Here is a 22,082-nt window from a genome sequence, read left to right on the forward strand (position 1 = left end):
AAGTGTAAATATTCCCAAAGCTTCCCAGGAGACTTCCCCTTACGTGCCATCGTTCGGACCGTGTAACATGCCACATTCAGCTGCAAAGGAGATTTTAGCTGGTATATGAAGGCCACTCCTAACAGAATTAGTGTTCTCTTAGCTAAGAAAAGAGTGGATATTTGAGAGGCAATGGTAGTGTCCAATACACTAAAGGTCTCCTTCTTTAACAGTCAGTCATTTACGCTGGTGGACAAATGTGCCATGGAGCATAATTCCTCGTGAGCTGGGACTTCCATTTAACTTCCATCTCTGTCAGTGATATACCTGGCAATTCAGTAAAATGAAGCTTGTAAAACTTTCTACCTACATATTTTGTAGGAGTGTTGTGCAGTTTAATTAGCTAATGGTTTTAAAGTGATCTGAAGAAAGTTGCTGCAAGTACATAATGCTTTGTTAGATAATGTGCGAGTAATTTCACAAAATCTGGGTAACTGTCAAGTAATTAAAGGCAAATGCAGTGCAGATGCTGTTATGTGACTTCCATTAGTGTTCATCAGAGGCTGACACACCCACTGAGGAATGAGCAGATCTCATACTGTTCTGAAATAGTTCTTGAAAAATCCTTACTCCTTTTTTAAAATCACTTTCACCATCTGTCAGTATAGGAATTGAGAAGGCTGCCTGTGAACTCAGCAATTAAATGTGCTAATACAGTAGCAGGAGAAATGATTGTCACACCTGCTTTTTTAAAAAACAACAAACAAAACGACACTCCACCACCCCAAACCAAAAAAACACCATCTGGTTTTCTGTGAAAATAAAACTTGAAATTCTTATTTAAAAAAAACCCACAAAATAATAATAATAAAAAAACCCCAACTACATATCCAGATAACATTATTTATACTGAAAATGTGGTCGTTTTACCCATTTAATTATTAGAAAAATCGAGGTTTCAAGGCAAAGATTCATTAGGCTAATACATTTCTGTTAGAGTGTGTTTTGCCTCCTCCTTTTGGATTTTTGAGGAGATAGAGAAGTGGATGAAACTTGACCATGGAAGAGATGCTTCTTTTTCCTTGGTCAGTGAAATCCTTTATCTAACTAACAAAAGTTAGCATTCGTAAACTAGTAGGTTACTAGAATCTAACTTCCTGATCATGGTTTTTCTTGTGTAACTCTCTGCTACTGAATCTCATACTCCATACTGCAGCAAAATTACAGTTGAGACTGAATTTAATAATTTATAAAAATTATTGAGCTATCTGAGTTTTAAAATCACTAAAATTATATCATGAAATTTGGGACATTCAGAAAGCTTCCTGGCACCAGGGAAATTGGATAACTGCAATCACTATCTGTGCTCGACTCATGGTTAAGTCATATCCATCACTCTAATGTCCAATGCGAGAGCCATGTGCCATCGCTAATTAAGATATTTATGATATCCATGGGTTTCCAATTTTGTAGTCCCTTCCAGAAAAACTTACCCCTACTCTTGGCTATGAGGTACTTATACAGACTTAATGCTTAAAATTAATTTGATACACAATGTTTTGATTAAATTTAATTTTTCAAGAAACATCTATTGTGTGAAGGGAAACAGGAGAATATTGTGCTCTAGTTTTCCATCTAAACTTTATGATTAATATTATGCACCTTCCCAATCTATGTTAACATTTTCTCTACATTAAGCAACACATAGCAGCTTTAAGTCTATAATATAGATGTTATTTTATTACTCTAAAGTAGAGTAAATGGAATTTAACTTTTACCATTTTTAGTAAAACTTATTTCCAGATACCATAGTCTACTACATCAAGACTTTCAATATATACTTTTCCCAGGATGGTGATATCTGAGTATTCAGGAAGAGTTATATTACCTTAGCACCTCGTAAGCTTATAAGAGTTATAAAATAAATGAAGCCCCTAGGTTAACAAGTCTTTTCTGTGGTTTAATGATTTTGTGTAGGTCAACAATTCCCGAAATAGGACTTACTATGAGAAAAAGTTCCTGAAGTTAAATTGTCTGTGTCATAATGCAATAGCTAGAGATTTTTGGTCTGTTCTAGTTTCACATATTAAGGTTACCATTATCATTAATGTACATGAGTTTCCCTCTTTGCACCAAACTGAGATTATGTTTAATAGTGTAACAAGTAGCTCACCCAAATAGAAATAAGCATCATTTGGAAAAGTTCCATAAAGGATGCTGATTACCTGCACTGTCTACTTTGCACAGCAAAGTCATATTTGTCTTGTCAGTTCAAATCTTCCTCGTCTCAAATATCTGTATGCAATAATTCCAGAAGGCACTTTTTTTAAACTGGGAACTCAATACACATAGGTAAAATATTCATTGAGCATGGTCACATCCATACTATGAATGACTTTTGTTTTCTAAACAATTCACTTGAGCTTGAATTTATACATTAAATATTTATTGTACATCTCCTCACCTCAAGGAGAGCCTGTTTCACAGAAGAAATGATAAATATAAGGTAGAGAGGGGATGAAGAGACGCTTCATAGTTTTGCCTTAGGTAAATAGTTGTGGTTCCATTTGTTGTTGTCAGTGACTGTCTCATGATGACCCCATGCACAGTAGATTGAAATGCATTGTACTGTTGTGATCCATAGGGGTTTCATTGGCTGATTTTTGGAAGTAGATCTCCAGGCCTTTCTTCCTAGTTCATCTTAGTCTGGAAGCTCCACTGAAACCTCTTCAGTGTCATAGCAGCATGCAAGCCTCTCCTGACAGATAAGTGGTGACTGTGCATGAGGTACATTGGCTGGGAATTGAGCCCAAGTCTCCCCCACGGAAGGCAAGAATGCTACCACTGAACCACCAATGCTCCCCTTGTGGTTCCTTATTGTTTACTAAATTAAGTAAAAATCCTTTAGCTAGACATTGGTCTCATCTTGTGTTAGCTCTCTGATACTGTATACTCCAGCCAAACTCTCTCCCTCCTACCTCCCCATATACATAGTTCTTCTTTGCCTTTGCTTATATCTTATCTTAAGCATAGAACTCCTTTCCCCCCCTGTTTCTACTGTCATAATTCTTCTTATCTTTCAAGGGCATTTAAAATATCACCTCTTACAGGAAGTCCTTTTTTTGATCCCCTCCACCAGATATGTTCTTTCTGTCTCATTTGGACTCCTAAACTACTTGTTTGTACCTCTTATAAACATGCATATTCTTCATTATCTACTATTTATTTGTGTCCCTATCTCATTCATCCCCATGAAATCCTGTTAAGTTCTTGAAAACAAAGGTCATGCATTATTCATATTTAAGTCCCCGGTCAACAGGAACTTAAGACATGTTTATTTCATTAAGTGGAAATTGCATATAGATCCATATATTAAAAAGCTCCAGAAGATTCCTGTTGCATTAACCATTCTCTTAAAATTCACATTCATTCAAGTAAAGTTACTCTTGGAAGACACAGCCTCGCACTATTCAGAATAAAATGACGTTTAAAAATTGGTCTTACTTCTCTAGGCTATTTTAACAGAACATATCCTTCTATTTTTACGAAATACAAAAGAAGATAAATGATCTAAAAAACTTCACTTGGATGCAAAAACAGACACTTGGCATTTTATATGGCCACATATATAATCATATACACAGCCACATATTTAATCAAGGAGAAAACTTGATTCTGAGACATATAAGTGATTTCCCTTAAACTCTCATCTACCTCATAAATTTTGTATGCCTTTGAATATGCAATTTTTAAGGCAAAAAAGGTGAATCCTAAAGGTTAACAATTGAAAAACCATGGTATAGACACATGAAGTTTATAGAGAGGGAAATAAAGAGGTCAACTACTTTTCATTTCTGTAAACAGTAGAGAGCAAGTATCGTGTTCCTGAAAGTCCTTCTGTTTTCAGCTGGCCGATCTTGGTCAGTTCTCAAAGTTAATAGTGTCGACCCTAGGAAGATAAGTTTTTTTACTACTGGAGATCTAGGGAAAAGTAAGTTAACTGGAGTTAATTTCAAAAATTTGACCACAAGAAAAGGAATACAAATAAAAAACTCTGGAAGAGGCATGCAAAGCAAATTGAGGATGGAAAAAATGATAAAACCTTTAGTATTTAATGTTTTACATTTTTATAATCATTTTTTTTTAAATTTGAAAGTCATAGCTTCGTTATCATTATCTACTAGAAAAAAATAATTATCTTGGGAAAACACTGGAATATTGACTGACATATTGGACAGTTTTATCTGAGAGAGTCTGTGGTGAAATATGGAGCAGTGCAGATATCTATCTCATCTTCGTCTGTCTGGTTTCCTGTCGGTCACCACCTAAATAGATGGTAGCCTTTGCAGAGTCCTGGGATCAGATGTGTACACACACACACACACACATACACACACACACACACTCAAAAACAAGAAGAAAAAATATGTAGGGGCATAGATGAGAAAAGTGTTCTTTGGCAATCACATCCCTCACCACTTAGCCATAATTAACACCAGGAAGAAGGCTAATTACTACTCTGGGTTTGGCCATCTTTGGTAATTATATCACTTCTAGTGCTTTGCATTTTTTCTCAATTAGTTAAGCTATATTTAATTTTTTAAATTTTCTTATGAGGTGAATATTAGAAGCCTACAGAATCTCAGACTGAAGCCTTAAACATTAGACCAATCAGTTTCCATAATAGGTGTGCATGGTGGAGCTTAGTTTGGCAGAGGTATGCCTTGATTCATAATGCTGGCATTTTGAATCAGAAGTCTAGATTTGTGGCATATTTGAAATAGGAGAACTGTTGAAAATCCATTTAGAGGCAGTGATGGATGACAAAATTGAGAGAGCAATGGCATGGCAGGGTAGGAATTTGCATGGGAAAGTGGCTGTGCTGGTGTAGTATGGCAAAAACACCTTGGGTGAGTAGCTGACGTTGTCTGGGTCCCAGTTTTTTTCCACCACTCATCTGTCAAGTTTGTTGTACTGTGGTGTCTTGCGTGTTGCTGTGATGCTGGAAGCTAAGCTACCAATATTTCAAATACCAGCAGAGTCACCCAGGGTGGACAGGTTGCAGCAGAACTTCCAGACTAAGACAGACTAGGAAGAAGGATGTGGCAGTCTACTTCTGAAAAAATTGGCCAGTGAAAACTTTATGAATAGGAGTGGAACACTGTCTGATATAGTGCTGGAAGATGAGCCCCTCAGGATGGAAGGCACTTGAAATACAACTGGGGAAGGGCTACCTTCTCAAAGTAGAATTGAACTTAATGACATGGATTGAGTCAAGCTTTTGGGACCTTCATTTGCTGATGTGGCATGCCTAAAAATGAGAAGAAACAGCTGCAAACATTTATTAATAATTGGAACACAGAATGTATGAAGTATGAATCTGGGAAACTTTGAAGTCATCAAAAATGAAATGGAATGCATAAAGATCGATATCCTAGGTATTAGTGAGCTGAAATGGACTAATATTAACCATTTTGAACTGGACAATCATATACTATGTTGAGAATGACAAAGAGGAATGGTGTCACATTCATAGTCAAAAAGAACATTTCAAAATCCATCCTGAAGTACAACACTGTCAGTGATAGGATAATATCCATACACCTACAAGGAAGACCAATTAATACGACTATTATTCAAATTTATGCACCAACCACTAAGGCCAAAGATGAAGAAATTGAAGATTTTTACCAACTTCTGCAGTCTGAAATTGATCAAACATGCAATCACAATGCATTGGTAATTATTGGTGATTGGAATGTGAAAGTTGGAAACAAAGAAGAAGGAACTTGGCAAAACCTGATTTTGCTTACATTAATCCATTAGACTAGTACTGTCAAAAAATATAATGTGAACCAATATGTAATTTAAAATTTTGTAGTAGCCACAATAAAAAATTACAAAGAAATAGTAGGAATTAATTTTAATGATATATTTTATTCAATCCAGTATATCCAAAAATATTATCTTTTTAGCATTAGTCAATATAAAAACTATTAATGTGATGTTTTAATTTCCTTTTTTGGTACTAAGTCTTTGAAGCTTATTGTTAAGTTTACAATTATAGCACATCCAATTTATTCTCTAACATTAGAAATATTTGGTATGTATTTAAATTTCATAAAACTACAGTTGAAAATAGACTCATTTATCTAAGTTGTTCTAGACGTGCATACGTATTTATTCTCTAACCGGAAGACTCCCTGTAGTATTTCTTGTAATTTTGGTTCGGTTTTTACAAATTCCCTTAACTTCTGTTTATCTGGAAATGCCCTAATTTTGCCATCATATTTGAGAGACAGTTTTGCTGGATATATAATTCTTGGCTGGCAATTTTTTTCATTCAAGGCTTTATGTATGTCATCCCATTAACTTCTTGCCTGCATGGTTTCTGCTGAGTAGCCTGAGCTTAGTCTTACTGACTCTCCTTTGTAGATGACTTTTTTGTTTATCCCTAGCTGCTCTTAAAATTCTCTCTTTATCTTTAGTTTTGGTAAGTTTGATTATAATATGTCTTGGTGACTTTCTTTTGGGATCTATCCTGTGTGGGATTCGATGATCTTCTTGGATAGACATCTTCTCATCTTTCACGATATCAGGGAAGTTTTCTGCTAACAAACTTTCAACAATTCTCTCTGTATTTTCTGTTATCCCTCCCTTTTCTGGTACTCCAGTCACTCGTAGGTTTTTCCTTTTAATAGGATCCCACATAATTCTTAGGGTTTCTTCATTTTTAAAAATTCTTTTATTTGATTTTTCCTCAAATTGGTGTCAAGTGCTTTATCTTTAATCTCACTAATTCTGACTTCCATTTCCTCAATTCTGCTCCTATAACTTTCTGTTGAGTTGTCTAATTCTGAAATTTTATTGTTAATCGTCTGGATTTCTATTTTCTGTTTCTCTATGGATTCTTGCAGCCTGTTAAATTTGTCATTTTGCTCTTGTATAACCCTCTTAAATTCCTCTGTTTCTTTGTCTCTGTGTTCCTTGGATTGATCTGCATTTTGTCTGATCTCCTTCCTGATCTCTTGAAGAGCTCTGTATATTAATCTTTTGAATTCTACCTCTGGTAATTCCAAGACCTTCTCTTCCTCTGGGAGATTTCCTTGTTCTTTGTTTTGGTCACTTGCTGAAGCTATCATGGTCTGCCTGTTTATGTGATTTGATATTGACTGTTGCCTCCAAGCCATCAATAAGTTATTATATTTATTTATTTTATGTTTGCTTACTGCGTCCTAGCTTCTTGTTTTGTTTTGATATGCCCAAATAGACTGGTTGTGTGAGCTACTTAGATTATTGGCATCTTTGAAGCTCTTGCGTCCTGTCACCAGGTAGTTAGAGCTGCTACTAGGTATGTGAGCCGAGGAGTCCATTTATTTTTCCTATGTGGATTCAGCTCAGGTGTCCAGGTCGTTGGTCACCAAATGTGTGGTGTGTTCTCTCACCTATAGTCGTAGATGGGAAGGGCTACGTAGGGGTGATTTGAGCAGGCACAGTTATCTGGCTGCAGTAGGGGGTTATATGCTGAGCAAGGTAGGGGGCTGACGGCTGTCCCTGAGTGTCTGGGTGGAAGGCATGTCCCTGTTCTCTACAGCACATAGGTGGGTGGGTTTTGCAGCCGGACTTTGGGCACCCAATGCTGTTGGCTGTAAGGACTGGGAGACACCACTTCTTCTTGGACCCCTGTCATGGGTGGCTAGGTGGAGTGGGCAGAGCCACTAATCCTTAGGCCCCTGATGTGGGTAGGTGAGGATGCTGCTTAATGGGCAGAATGATGTCAAATGCCATGAATCTGCCACTCCCCCTTAGCTGTTGCAGTTGGAAATAGGCTTCAGGTATATACCCTGTTGTACTATGCTAATGAGGGCCTATGCTGTTGAAATGGGCCCACACACGTCTAGGCAGGGGTAAAATGCATTCAAAGTCCGTGGACCCCTTATGCCGCTTCTAGGCAAAGGGGCTGTGCCTACCCTGAGGTCCCAACTTTGGGGAACTGGGAGATTATTTTTTCCTGTTGTTATTTGTTTATTTGTTCCCTCTCCAAAGCTGGAAGAATGGCTTGGGGCGCACAGCAGGTTTCACTTCCAGCCCAGGGGGCACAGCCAGACCAGCACCAGAGCAGAGTGGGGCAGGTAAAGTGGAGAGAGGTACCTCCCAGAGAGGGAAGGGTTATTTTGATCCCAAGCAGTAGGCTAGATGCTTGCACTTAACTTTCACAGATCCAGCGATGCTTCCCCCTGGCTCTGGAGTCTTCTGCAGACTGTCTACCACTCGGTTTCTCCTCAGCCTGCGTGCACTGGCTGATCCAGCCTGCAGGGTGCTGGCCAGGTCAGGTCTGGCAAATCCTCACTGCTTCTGAACTGTCTCTCCCTCTCTCTGCTACTTAGTCCAACTCCTCAACTTTGTCTTTGATGTTTAGGGCTCCTAGATTGTCATATATAAGTGATTTACTTGTTTTTTTGGGCCTTTGTTGTAAGAGGGACCATAGGAAGTGTCTGACTACTCCACCATCTTGGCCCCACCTCCTCGGTATATTCAGTATTCTTTGCCAAAACCATAATCCGGAAGCGTCAATTCTTCTTCAGTCTTCCTTATTTACTGCCCAGCTGTCGCAGGAGTATGAGGCAATTGAAAATACCGTGGCTTGGGTCAGGTGCATGGATTGCATTGGGCAAATCTGCTGCAAAGTTCCTCTTTAAAGTGTTAAAAAGCTGATTCACTTTGAGGACTAAGGTGCACCTGACATTATTCTATAACCCTCTTACATAAAGGAATACCGTTTTCCCCAATGAGGCCAAATGATAAGCTCATATCTATGGTATCCTAATGGCTTCATGAGTAGTTTATAGGTATATCCCCAGTTTTTCAGTCTTTTCCTTCTGAAATATAACAACAGCTACTATTTATTGGGGATTTACTCTTGCTTCCCTATTTCCATATCCAAAGATCCAAATACCTTAGTCCTCATCTTACTTAGCCTCAAAAGATAACACAGTGATCACCTCCTTCCCTTGGACACATTTTCTTTGCTTTCAGCGTACCACCCCCTCCTGGTTTTCCTTTTACCTCCCTGGCTGCTCCTTTTCAGTCTCTTTTGCTGTTTTCTCTATATCTCAATGAACTCTAAATGTTGTAGTGCTTCAGATTTCAGTTGTAGGACATTTTCATCTTTCATTCTTTGCCACTTACCTAGTCTTGTGATGTGAAATATCATCAATATGTTGATGAGTCTCAAATTTGAATATCCAGCCCAGACTTTTCCCTAACTTTCAGACTCGTATATTTACTCTACTGCTAAGTTAGATGTCAAATACACACCTCAAATATCAGGCACCTAAAATTGATTTGCTGATCTTCCTCACCAAACAAGTTCTCCCAGTCTTCCCTGTCTTGGCTAATAGTAACTCTTCTCTTTCCAGTTCCTCCAGACAAAAACCCTCAGTCACTCTTGCCTCCCCTCTTTCTCTCATACTCTTGATCAAATCCATCACCAAACTCTGTTAGTTTCACTTTAAAAAATACATCCAAAAATCTAGTCACTTGTCATTACTTTTTTCTGCCACTACCTTTGTTTAAGCCACCATAATTCTCATCTGGATTATTTCAATAGCTGCCTAACTGCCCCTCCTGTTTCTTTGCCGAATTATGTCGATTCTCAATATTGCCTCCATAACATAATATTTCGCACAAAACTTCAGTGGCTTCCCATCTATGAAACGGGAAAGCCAGTGTCCTGATAACAGCTTCACAATTCTGCTTGTTTTTCTGACCTGTTTTCCTCCTCCCTACCCCTTCCTGGGTTTATAGGCCTCTATGCTGTTCCAGGAGCAAGAGCCAGGCTCCTGTCTCAAGATCTTTTGCACTCACTGTTCCCTTTGCTGGCTCCCTCTTTCCATTCTGCACAGCTCACTTGCTTACCTCTTCAGACCTTTACCAAGTGTCCCCATCCTCAGGAGAGCCTTCTCTGACCATCAGGCCCATTGCTAGCTTAAATTGTCCCTCTGGGTAAATGAGAAAATGATGCCCACTCTAGGGGGACATGGTTCACAGATGGCTACTGCATCTAAAGATGCCCAAGGCACATTGTAATCTATGATTGGCACTTCTAGAGCAAATAGCCTGGAGAGCTGCCTCGAGTCAGTTTTATGAAAGAAAAAGCACCTATCTTTGGGCAGTTTGTGGTACCTTTGTGTAGTGTTCAAATGCACAATGTGACGTTGGGCCCTGATGATCTTCCTCTCCTCCCATTTCCCCACCACACATTTCCTATCCACCTTCCCACTTTATTTTTGTCCATGCTATCTACACCATTCAAGGCCAGTACATAATCTGTGGGATCCGTGCAAAAGGGAAATGTAGGACCCCTTCTTCTAAGGGTATTAAGAATGTCAAGATAGCAACAGTAGAGGATGAAATCAAGTGTGGAGCCTTCTAAGCATGGGGCTCTGTGCGATTGCCCAAGTCACACACACATGGAGCAGGCCCTGCCACCATCTAAAAGAATATATATATTTACTCATGTATTCTCTTTGTTGCCTGTCTTCCAATCATAAAATATAAGCTCAACGGAACCTGAGATTTTTCACTGCTGTGTCCGTAGCAGCTTGAACAGAACCTGGCATATAATAGTTTCTCGATAAGTATTTGTTGAATAAATGAATATGCAAAGCACTGGGCTAGGGGCTTTAAATATATTATCTTAAAGACAATTTTACAGATAAGAAAGCTGAGTAAGACAACACTGTTAAGTTTACTGTCGTCTGTCTGCAGAGTTGGGGCAGGTAAGCTGTTCCATTTAAAAAGAAAGAAGAACTAGGGCTCAGTGAAATTTAGCAGTTGCCCCAAGAGAGAACATTTCAGTGTCAGAGTAGTGCCCTTTTTCTCTGGGCCCTGCTTCAGGCAATAACTTATTCTGGGCTGTTCTGCTTTGAGTGGGAGAAGAAAACTGTCACATGAGGAGAGGCAGCCACCAAAAGTATTTCCTTGTTTCTCTCCTTCCATGTGAAAATGCCCTTGATAATAACAGTACATACCATTATGTATCTCATAAATTATCCCATTTGTTCCACAAAAAAGTCTATGAAATAGACTTTAGTATGTTCCCCTACTGTATACATGTGGAATTTGAATCATACAGCTAGTTAGGAGTGGGGCTGCTGGAAACCAGGTCTTTTAAGTCTGCTTTTTCTTTTTGTTCAAAAGTTGATCTTTTAAAAACTGATTATTTTATTTCAATATTTTTGGTGAAACAATAGTATTTTTCTATTTTTAGATAAAGAATATATTGAAAAGTTTCCTATTATTTTTTCTTAAAATTGTGGTTTTTGTTCAGCTTGTGTAAATCCCGTAATGAAAGTAAGTACGTACCATGAATTAGAGTTGCTGATACATTGAATGGAGTTTGGAATTCGGTGTGGTGCAGCACATCAAGTGATTGGTAATGCGTTATAAACTTATAAATAGCTAGATGAATTATGTCCCTGATTAAAATGGCAATCCAGTCTGGTGGCTTTTGATGAATTAGAGCATGGTGAAGTTTTCTGAAGAACTATGATACAGGCAGTTGCTGGTAATAAATTTCTCTCAAGTGAGAAACAGATTGTATTTCTGGGAAAGGTAGCTTCAAATATTTCCTATCATTTTGGTACTTGGGTTTCTTGGCATTCACTATTGCATAATTATTTCTGGATAGTGTTGTCAGAAAGCAGACATTTTAAAAATAAAACACCCTCTCATAGAATTAACATTTTTGCAGGGTAATGATATATCAGTAAAACTTAGCACCTTGCATATAACACTTTGCAGTTCTATTTTTCTCATCTTGATTCAGTTGATAGTACTATACAGTCAATAATTAGTTATTTCACAGACTTATGCCAGACTTAGTTCATGCTTATGAATTCCATTAAATGGACTCATTTCTTTTTTATAAATCTTAACTGATCTAAGACGTATAGGTGTTCTTCACTTTATGCATTAAATATATTTCTCTACAAGCACTAAGCATGTAAATAGAATCACACTTTAAATATGGTGGGGAAAGTGGTTAATTAAAGAAATCCCTTTAAGACGTGGAGAATCTTTTGTGAGATAGATCTATTTTATTTATTTAGATTTTGGTCGAGGCACTTTTCTGATTACTTTCCTGAGTTAGCCATTGGATCCACTATGTGATAAATGTAGAGAATGACAGCGTGGATGTTTCTCTCCAGAGAAACTCCTGCTCCATTTCACTATTTGAAAAATGGCTTCTGGGGTACAGAAAAGTATTTCTGCAAGTGTCACAAACATCATGAAGAAACATCTGGGGAAGTCGAGGTCAGTTTATTCTCTACTTTGAGGCAGGTTATTCCAGACAAATGGACATAGAAGTTGGTATATGTTTGCTGGTCCCAGGAGTTATCTTACATCACATCTCAGGGTTCAGTTTCACATGGCAAAGGAGTGATGGAAGAGCCTAACCATTTTCAAGTAGCAATATGGTTCTCTTCTGAGGCAGCAGATGTGATGTCAGTTGGTGTTTGGGTTCAGCATTAATTCCTGATGAGGTGAGTTGTCTGCTTTCCCCCAGTACTTACTTTAATTAGTGTCCTCAGTGGTGGGGAGGGTTAGATTTTACTTCTCAGTTCTGGGTCTCTGGGCTGTTCTCAACGGGAGTTCTTTGACTCTGGGCCACTGTCAGACCAGCTCCTGAGGACTTTCTGGGCAGACTGGAGGTGCTGGTCTTCTCTTTCTGTGATGTGTGGTATTACTTAAGCTCACTCCACAAATTGGTAGTTAGGGGAGTTTTGAGAGAGAGTGCTTATCTGTGCTTATCTACACAAGCACAGGGTTTAGGGTGGTGAGTTTGTGTGGATATACTTCTGTTTCAAAGACCTCTTTCAGGTATTGAGATATGCTACATAAACTGGGGACAACTTACATATATAATGAAAATGTGCACTGGGCAGTTCTTAGTGGTGTGACCTTGAAGAAGTCACTTAACCTTCCTAAAGTCTAGCTATGTGCTCATTTGTCTGATAAAACCCTGACTCAAAGGAAGGGATGGAATTTCCTCTACCTGATCAGAGTTTTCTCCTTTCTGTTTGTACAACTCACCAGGGATACTTTTCTTTTAAATAACATCCACTTTGCCAGGTTTTTGTGAGATTATAAATACTATGTGTGTATGCTTAGCACAGTGCCTAGCCAATAAAAGGCCATTGTCACTGTCCTTACCGTATCTACTAGTATTACCACCGCTGCCGCTATTAATTTGTTTTGAATAGTTTTAGACTAATAAAGTGGAAGTATTTTGAAGCCCCTGGTTGAAAGTTCTGCACCAAGAACCTTATATATATTATTTAATCCTCACAACAGTCAAATGAGGTAGATGTTACATACCCATTTTACAAAGGTGGCAACTACGTCTGAAAGCTGTTAAGAATCTTTTTGCAAGTAAGAGGTTGAACTGGGATTTGAACTCAATCTGTTTGATCCCAAATTCTGTGTTTCTTCCTTGATACCACGAAGGGTCACAGATAAATCTAGAACTGAGGCAAATTCAAATTAGCATACAAAAGTTTCTTCCTGCGTCAGCACAAACGTCTCCTTTACCTTGAGCTCTATAGATCTTTTTTGACTATATAGAAGTAGTTTAGGGGCTTCATAATAACCCCAGCTAGGCAAACTCACTTTTCTATTACTTTTCATGGTTTCGTTTATTCTAACTTGGCTTTTATAGTTCCTTAGTCCCAGGAGATAGCAGCTGTGGCCCAGATAAGCCTACTAGTATGTGTAACATTTGACTTGGTGACTCTGTAACGCAGCAAAGAGTCTACCACACAGAATAATTTCCAGTGGGCTCTCATAAAATATTAAAGGATCGGCTCTCTGCCAGGAAGAAGTAGGATATGGGGAAGTTAAAGGAGCCACTTGGGTGCGAGCCAGAGCCTTGTGCATGGGGAAAAAGTGCTTTTACTGTTCTGGGGACAGTGAAAGAGTTACGGGTGTGGACACTGTCTTTCTCTCCTTGCTGTACCCACCATCTGCTTTTCACTTTTCCTCTCTCCAACTACTTCAGTTCCCAACCTCAGAAAGTGTCTATTATTACCACTGTTAAAGGATCACCACCTTATAGTTTCTGTTCAAAAATGTGAACACAAGTAGAAAAGGAAAATAACATTGCTGTATGTACGTCACAGCACCTTATCTGTGCTGTAAAGGGCGCTGGCCCCAATGGTATCAGTGGACTGTATCTGTGTAGCCCTTTGGAGATCATTCCAAAGGTAGGGAAATCTACAAACTGTTCTGTTCTCTTTAAAATGCCATTTAAGTGCTTTTTTGTTCATGTGTACTGACAATATTCATTACTAATTTGGATAAGGAAATTTGTTTTCTGGTACAAAATTTAATTTGAAATGAGTCAATGATTTATAATGTTATTTGATGTAGCTGAGGTGAAAAAAGTCTGAGGTAAAGCAGGAAATTAATGCTTAGGTATAAAATTTGCAAGGAATGAAAACATTGGTGGAACAAAAATATTTTCAAATACAGTTTTGCAGGCAAGCAAGAGCTCTGTATACAGAATTTTGATTATCTATAGAAATTTCCTGGCACATACCTGATAAAAAAAAATTGGTCTGCAGTATATTACTTTTTGTGTTCCAGAAGATTTCCCGAAGAAGATAATTCATCTGATAAAGTTGCTCTATAAGCCCACCGTACATTTTAAAACAAAAACCTCGTAACGTTACAAAATGGCAATGACCACCAGGGATGCATGAAGCTAGAGTTAAGCAGCACCTTCGAAAACTAAGATTAAAATAGCTTATTTCCCTTTAGCTTTTGAAACTACTGGTGCAACCAGAGCAGATTCAAGATCTTGTATGTTGTCTAGAGTATCACAAAAGACCTCAGGCAAGCTGCAACAAAAATTACACAGTAGGCGTGTGGATTCCACATTCATGGCCTTCATATAATATGCTTGTTTCAGAAAGGCATTAAAAGGTATCTAATTTCACAGCAGCTGGGCAGTGTTAAGTGCTTACATGGCATAAGACCTGGCATTGAGCCCTCTTTATTACATTGATTTGAATTGGAGTCTTATGATATTTGCATCCAAAATTAAAGTATTTTCACGTATCAGATGAACAAAGGTATCTGAGATTTCTAGTCTAATATAAGCATACAACATGAGGATTAATTTTGGTGTGCTCATAGCAGGGATTAATCATGAGTGTGAAGAACAAACACATGGGGTGGATCAGAGTTTCAAGTAAGCCTAAAATTGGGGGAAAAAAATGATAATACACTTTAATCACAGAACGCCTTGTGAGAAAAGATGTAGTTACTTACGATATTGCTTAGCCTGATGGCGGCATGAATAGCAAAAACATGTTGAACATAATTCCTTTAGCTACTTTGACATATAGTAAGAGGAACTAAATTATCTTTCATCTGTCTGTCTTGTCATTTATTTTAGCAAACCAGCTATCACCAGTCTTAAGTGGGAGACAGTTTCTTACTGGTATTTATTAAGACGTTGGCTTCAAATTACTTGTGCCACGGGATCCTCTTAGGATTTAACATGAGGACTATCAAAAAAAGTGCTGCTCCCATGTGGACCATGGTGCCTCATGGCACCTGACAAATTGGATTAGAGACACTACTATGCAAGGAATTAGTTACTCCCTACCTTATGGAGGGTGTTACCGGGGAAAATTTAAAAAAGCTGAAAATATGCCACAAGGTCTTCAGAAACGTAAATCTGGTGGGAAAAATAAGCCTTTTGGGGGTATCCATGGAATCTAATGTCCTAAGTATTATTCTAAAGTAATATCTTAAAATATTGAACACTACATGAATGATTTGTTCTACTAGTTGGAGGCAGTATAAAGCCTGATGATTAGGATCAGAGGCTTTGTAACCAGCAGTTTGAATCTTGGTTTTGTCCCTGAGCAAGTATGAGGTTTCAGTTTTCTTATCAGCAAAATGGAGTTATAATATTGCTTATTCGAAGAGGTGCTGTGAAGATGAATATGATAATCCATGTGGAATGCTTAGCCTAGAGCCTGCCACGTACTAAGTGCTCAGTACGTGTTTCCTACTATTATTGAAGTGTATGCAATATTATATGCAAGTGTACAAAGATGGAGACCTCTTTATTTTCCTTTTCTGAACTTAGTGTAGCTCTTGAGGCTTCATTTTGACTCTGGGAGAGGAAACTTAATCTTGCCAATTTAAGGTTATATAGTCACTTCTAGTTTCAAACTTAAGTCTATTTTGGGTAAGTAGACTTAAGGTTCTTCTGTTCCCTTTTTCCTCCTCAAGGTTGATCCTAAGCTCCAAGTGGCTTTTGTCTTTCCTTGGCATCAAGGAAGCATCATATGGTCTATGTTGCTTTTCAATTGCCATCTGCTGCTGATATATTGATATATTGCCTATTTGCTCCACATTTAATCTATCAGCAAGTCCTGTTGGCTCTAACTTCAAATTATATCCAATATCTGACCATTTCTCATCACCTCCACGCTACCACTCTGGTCTAAGCCACTATCATCTCTCACTTAGATTATTCTATGGTCTTCTAGCTGTCTCCTCTGCTTCCCCTGCCACAGTATATTCTCAAACAGCTGGAGGGATTATTTTAAAAATCTAAGTTAGATTCTGCTACGTGTCTGCTCATATATTCCCACTCTCTTTGTAACTCAGAGTAAAAGCCAATTCCTCATACTAGCCAGTAAATCCCAATATGACTTGGCCACCATTTTCTCTCTGATGTTGGCTCCTATTGTTCTCCCCCTTTCCTATTCTACTCCAGCCATATTGGCCTCTTTAAACACCAGTCACTTTCCTGCCTCATGGTTTTTGCACTGGATCTTCCAGAGGAAACTTCTCTCCCAAATATCCGTTTAGCTATTGCTTCATCTCCTGTAAGTTTGTGTCTTCTCAGTGAGGGCTTCCCTGGTAACTATTCTATATAGTTTATTCATTCATTTTGTGTACTGTCAATTGAAGAAATGAGCATTCTTTCACATTCACTATCTCATTTAGTGTCTAAATTATTGCTGATTTGTCACATCAGTTACATACATTGAATTGACACTATAGATATTTTTATTTCAGTGCCTGATGATGCTTTAAGTACTTCAAAGGTACCATTGCAATATTTACTTTACTTAAAAATTTTGCATCTTACAACTTCATATTGGTAATGAAAGAAACCGAATAGTCTTAACTTGGGTCAACATCAAGAAAGTAAAATGGAAAATTGAAGATATTCTACTAATAAGCTGGCCCCAAAATGCATTTGTCTGAATTAGGCAATTCAAATAGATCTTACTGTTTTAGGTTGGGGAATTTGTTATCATTCATTGCCCCCATTTCTCCCCTTCTCACTTTTCCTACAGACTTAGCCTCAATGATCAAATGAGAGAAATGAAGAAATTGACCATTATGCAACTAGAATTAGAAAATAAAATACAAGGATCAGAAAGATTGAATTGGGGAAATAAATGATGGTTGATCTGGGTATTTCATAGACGGAAAGTATTTAGCTCATCAGAAAGGCAGTTGGAAGCGTTTTCTAGGCAAGAAAACAACTTTCCAGAGGGCTTAAACTAGAGAGATGGCAGTGAGAATGCAGAGGGTAGGTTGGAAGGGGAAGGGATTGGATAGGAAAGACATACCAGTCTAGTAGCTTTTGAGCTGATTCCAACACATGGCAGCCCCATTTATGTCAGAGTAGAACTGTGCTCCATAGGGATTTTAATAGCTGATTTTTCAGAAGTAGATTACCAGGCCTTTCTTCTGAGATACCTCTGGGTGGACTCGTACCTCCAATGTTTCAGTTAGCAGCCAAGCATTTTAACTGATTGTACCACTCAGGGACTCCATAAAAGACATAGTGAAGATTAAATTAACAGGCCTTCTGGTTGATTTATCTATGTGCTCTTTCGAAAGGTATCTTCTGGATTTCAAACAGGACGTCAGAAATAGGGCAGTCAAGAGGGGAAACTTATTTTGACAGTGTAATTAATTTCTTGGGAGAATGTTGAAATCAGTGTATTTTAGTAATGAAAAATAAAAACTGCTGTAAATTACTTAAAGAGCCCTTGTGGCACAGTGGTCAAGTGTCGGTTGCTAACCAAAAGGTTGGTGGTTCGAACCTACCAGGCACTCTGTGGCAGAAAAATGCGGCAGTCTGCTTCTGTAAAAATTTACAGCCATGGAAACCCTATGGGGCAGTTCTACTCTGTCCTACAAGATTGCTATGAGTCAGAATGAACTCGACGGCAATGGGATTTGGTATAAATTACTTAATGACTAAAGTAGGCATGGCACTGTGCTATATGCTTTATATATATTTTCTTATTTAATCCTTGTAGCAACTATTGTATCATTTCCATTTTACTAAAGAGGAAATATAGCTAGTCCTGGCAAAGACGAGACATTAACTCAGGTCTGTCTGACTCCAAAGCTATTAACCATGGTGCCAGTATTTCTCAGAAGAGCCTCAGAGTCATCTGAGGCACATACAGACTCCTGGGCCCCATACTAGAGGTACTGAATTAGAATGTCCCAAGGTGCAGCCTAAAAGCCTGCATTTAAACAAGCTCAGTTTTTATGCCTGATGTAATTTGGGAATCCCTGAATTACCCAATACTGCCTTTCTAGATCTGCATATATCCTTCGACTTCATAAGGTTTCTGAACAAAGTTTCATTTATGGTTTCCAGAACTTAATTATTGATTTTCTTTCATGGGGCTAGGCTCCGTCTGCCTATTGGCCAGGACACTTTTTCCATGATGTTAATTCTGGTTCCTTAAAATCTGTGCTTGATGGAGGAGCTGTTAACTTCAATAGTCCTTTGGCCAGGCAACAGACAAACATTCTCATTCTATCCTTCTCTGACATCCAGTAGAGCTTGTCCTCTAGAAGAAATGAATGGCTCAGCCTGCTTTGACAGACAACAGGGAAAAATGCTGTGCCTCCAACTCCTTCCCCTTAATCTCGCACCCTCTGAGCTTCCTGGTATGTCATATAGAGGGCACAGACCAGGTCTTTGGATGGGAGTTATGAGGAGTATAGGGTTCACATAAAAGGAAGAAATTTATAACCGAAAGAAATGGAATGGAATGAAAGGAATGGAATGGCTTGGGAGATAGTAAGCTCCTCCCCCAGTGGATATCATCAAGCAGAACCTGGATGTTGACCTGTCAGGATATTATCCAAAGAACTGTGTGTAACTCTGACCTTATTATTAAAGAAAATTAAATGTTTTATTTCTGACAGGTGAAAGTGGTGATAAATGATACTGTGTACTCCTTTCAAAGTGCTGTCTAGACTTGGATTCATAGGGGTAGCTTTATGCTTTTTCCTTGCTATTTTATTATTCCTTAAATGTTTTCTTTTTAAAAAGAAAAGAAAATATGCATGTCTAAGGACTTCAGAGCTCTGCTGTTAAGCAAGTCCTGCCAGGTTCTCTTGACTGTTACCCTCTTGATCTTGAACGCTCATCTCCATTTCCCTCTCCTATCCTTGAATATTCAGATGGCAGACTGGGGGCTGGGAGATCCACATGGCTCACTCTCCCTCCTTGTGCAAGTTCTTACTACTCCCAGCTGGGCATTTAGGTTAATTAGACATGAATGACAATGATGTGAGTGAACTTATCATAGTTAATGTAGCTATTAAGAATACATTTCCATGCAGCATCTGTACATAATTTGGATAAGGAAGCATAAAACCTGAAATATATCCTTCCTTAATTATTTTCAAGCAAAACTGGAGAACGTCTTAGATAAATTTGGAATTTTCACTATGGTTCTGTCAATGGGGAATAAAAGGCTTATCTTGGACCCACACTTCAGATTTACTGGGACACATAACTCAAGTGTTCCCACTCATAATTTTTTCTGAATGAAAGTGGGCGAAGGCAAAAGCCACAAGGTGAGTTACCAAGCCAAGAATCAGAATAAAAAAGCAAAAGCATAGAATTGCCACCAAAAGGTGAAAAATGGAAACAGGAAATAGAGAGTCTTCAAGTAAAGTTTACACAACAATTTAATAGTCATGCTTTACTCTGGGCTAATCAGATTATACCTGGAGAGTAAAAATAGTAACAACAACACGACAATAACTACCATTTGTTAACTACCCTTTGTTAAACTCTTACTATGTATCGGATACTGTACTAGGTATTATATTTACTCCATCATATCAAATCCTCACAATCAGCCTTTGAGGAATCTAACGAACACTATGATCCCTAATTTAGGGAGATTTAGATAAAGTAATATAGACTCAGAGAGTTTAATTAACTTGCTGAGGGTCAAACAGTTGACAGTTTTAGAGCTGATGTTTTAACATAAGCCTAATACAAGGCCAGTATTTAACTTATTATGATATAGATTCTTCTTTTATCATGTTCAGTTCTAGATGTCCTATTTCAAGAGGGACACAGACAAACTAGAACCTGTCCTGAAGAGAGTGACCTCAGTGGCAAAGGTTTCATGCCATTTCATGTGAGGAAGGGCTCAAGGTCTACAGATGGTGTAGATCAGTCAGGGAAAAGGAGACAGCTGTCCACTACTGTTTAGGAATATCTCTTAAACATGGGGAAGCTGACTTGATTTGTATGGCTTGGAACCAGGATCTATTGGGAAAATGAGTTTGTCTCAGTAGATGACTTTCTAACAGAATAGTTCTTGGAAGGAGTGAGTACCTCTTAGTTAGATAATTTCCAGAATATGTGGGACAGCCACTTGGTGGGGATCTTGAAGAAAGAATTGGATGAGTATTTGAACTACATAATGTTTTTGGTCCTGTCAAATCCTTAAACTATATTAATCTAGGAAATAGAATTGTAGAGAAAGATGCAAATCATGTTAGCCTAGGACACATTGTTTTCTTAGACTACATATATGAATTATTTTTAAATAGCTGTCTAACTAGAAAATAAGATAATTTGGAAAATAAAAGTCTTGCCTGTCAAATTCTTTTTCAACTCTTGATCCCTTGCCTGATACAATATGCACTAAATAAACGCTTGTTGAATGAATGTATGATATATGATTGTTTTTGAGTGAAATTTTAAGAGTGTAATGGTCTAGCCTATAGTGGAAGGAAAATCTCTTGTATCTATTGATTTCTGTTGGGTAGTCTTTGCTTAGCAATGGTCCACTAAGAGATTTCAATTGGAATAGCACTAATAATTTTCATGTGACTTGGAGTGCTTTGTAGTTTCAGATGGAGTCCCTGGGTGGTGCAAACAGTTAAAATGTTCAGCTGCTAACAAAAAGGTTGGAGGTTTGAGTCTACCCAGAGGCACCTCAAAAGAAAGTCCTGGTGATCTATTTATGAAAAATCAGCCATTGAAAACCCTACGGAGCACAGTTCTACTCTGAAGTACATGCGGTTGCCGTGAGTTGGAATCCACTTGACAGCAGCAAATGGTAGTTTCAAATAACTAGACTTCCTAAATAATGCAATTTCACCCTCACAGACACTCAAGGTCATTGCCCAAACTCCTGTACTTTGAGCCACTGAGCAAGTCATGGGGCAGTATGGTGAATATAATATCGGTATTCTGGGTCTCCTCCTCACTTCTAGTATGAAGTTAGCTTTAAAACCTTAATAGAAATTCATTATTATGTCCTGGGGCTAGCCCATGGCAAAATGATTAAGCAAGTGAAGTTTGACTTTAATACTTTCTCAGCTGGACCTTTAACACCTTTCTGTCCTTATGCTGCCTACACTTTTACTCATGGCTTTTCGTCCTTAAGCTTAAGGCATTGACGACAAGTGTAGGGAGAAAGAATAGTGATTGGGGTGGATTTCCAAATCTCATTACTCTCTCTGCCTACTGTAAAAACTGGTCTGGTCCTTACATGACATTATTTTAATTGCTTCGAATAGATTTAAAGAGCAAGTATCACCATCACAGAATTTTAGAATATTAGAGCTCTAAGTTATCATCTAGTCTAACTCCAAAACAAACAAAGAAAAAACCAAACCCACTGCTGTCGAGTCAATTCCAACTCATAGCAACTCTATAGGACAGAGTAGAACTACCCCGTAGGGTTTCCAAGGCTGTAATCTCTGTCTCTTTTTTTATTGTC

The sequence above is a fragment of the Trichechus manatus genome, unplaced genomic scaffold, assembly GCF_000243295.1.
Source record: "Trichechus manatus latirostris isolate Lorelei unplaced genomic scaffold, TriManLat1.0 scaffold00086, whole genome shotgun sequence".
NCBI classification, from domain to species: Eukaryota; Metazoa; Chordata; class Mammalia; order Sirenia; family Trichechidae; genus Trichechus; species Trichechus manatus.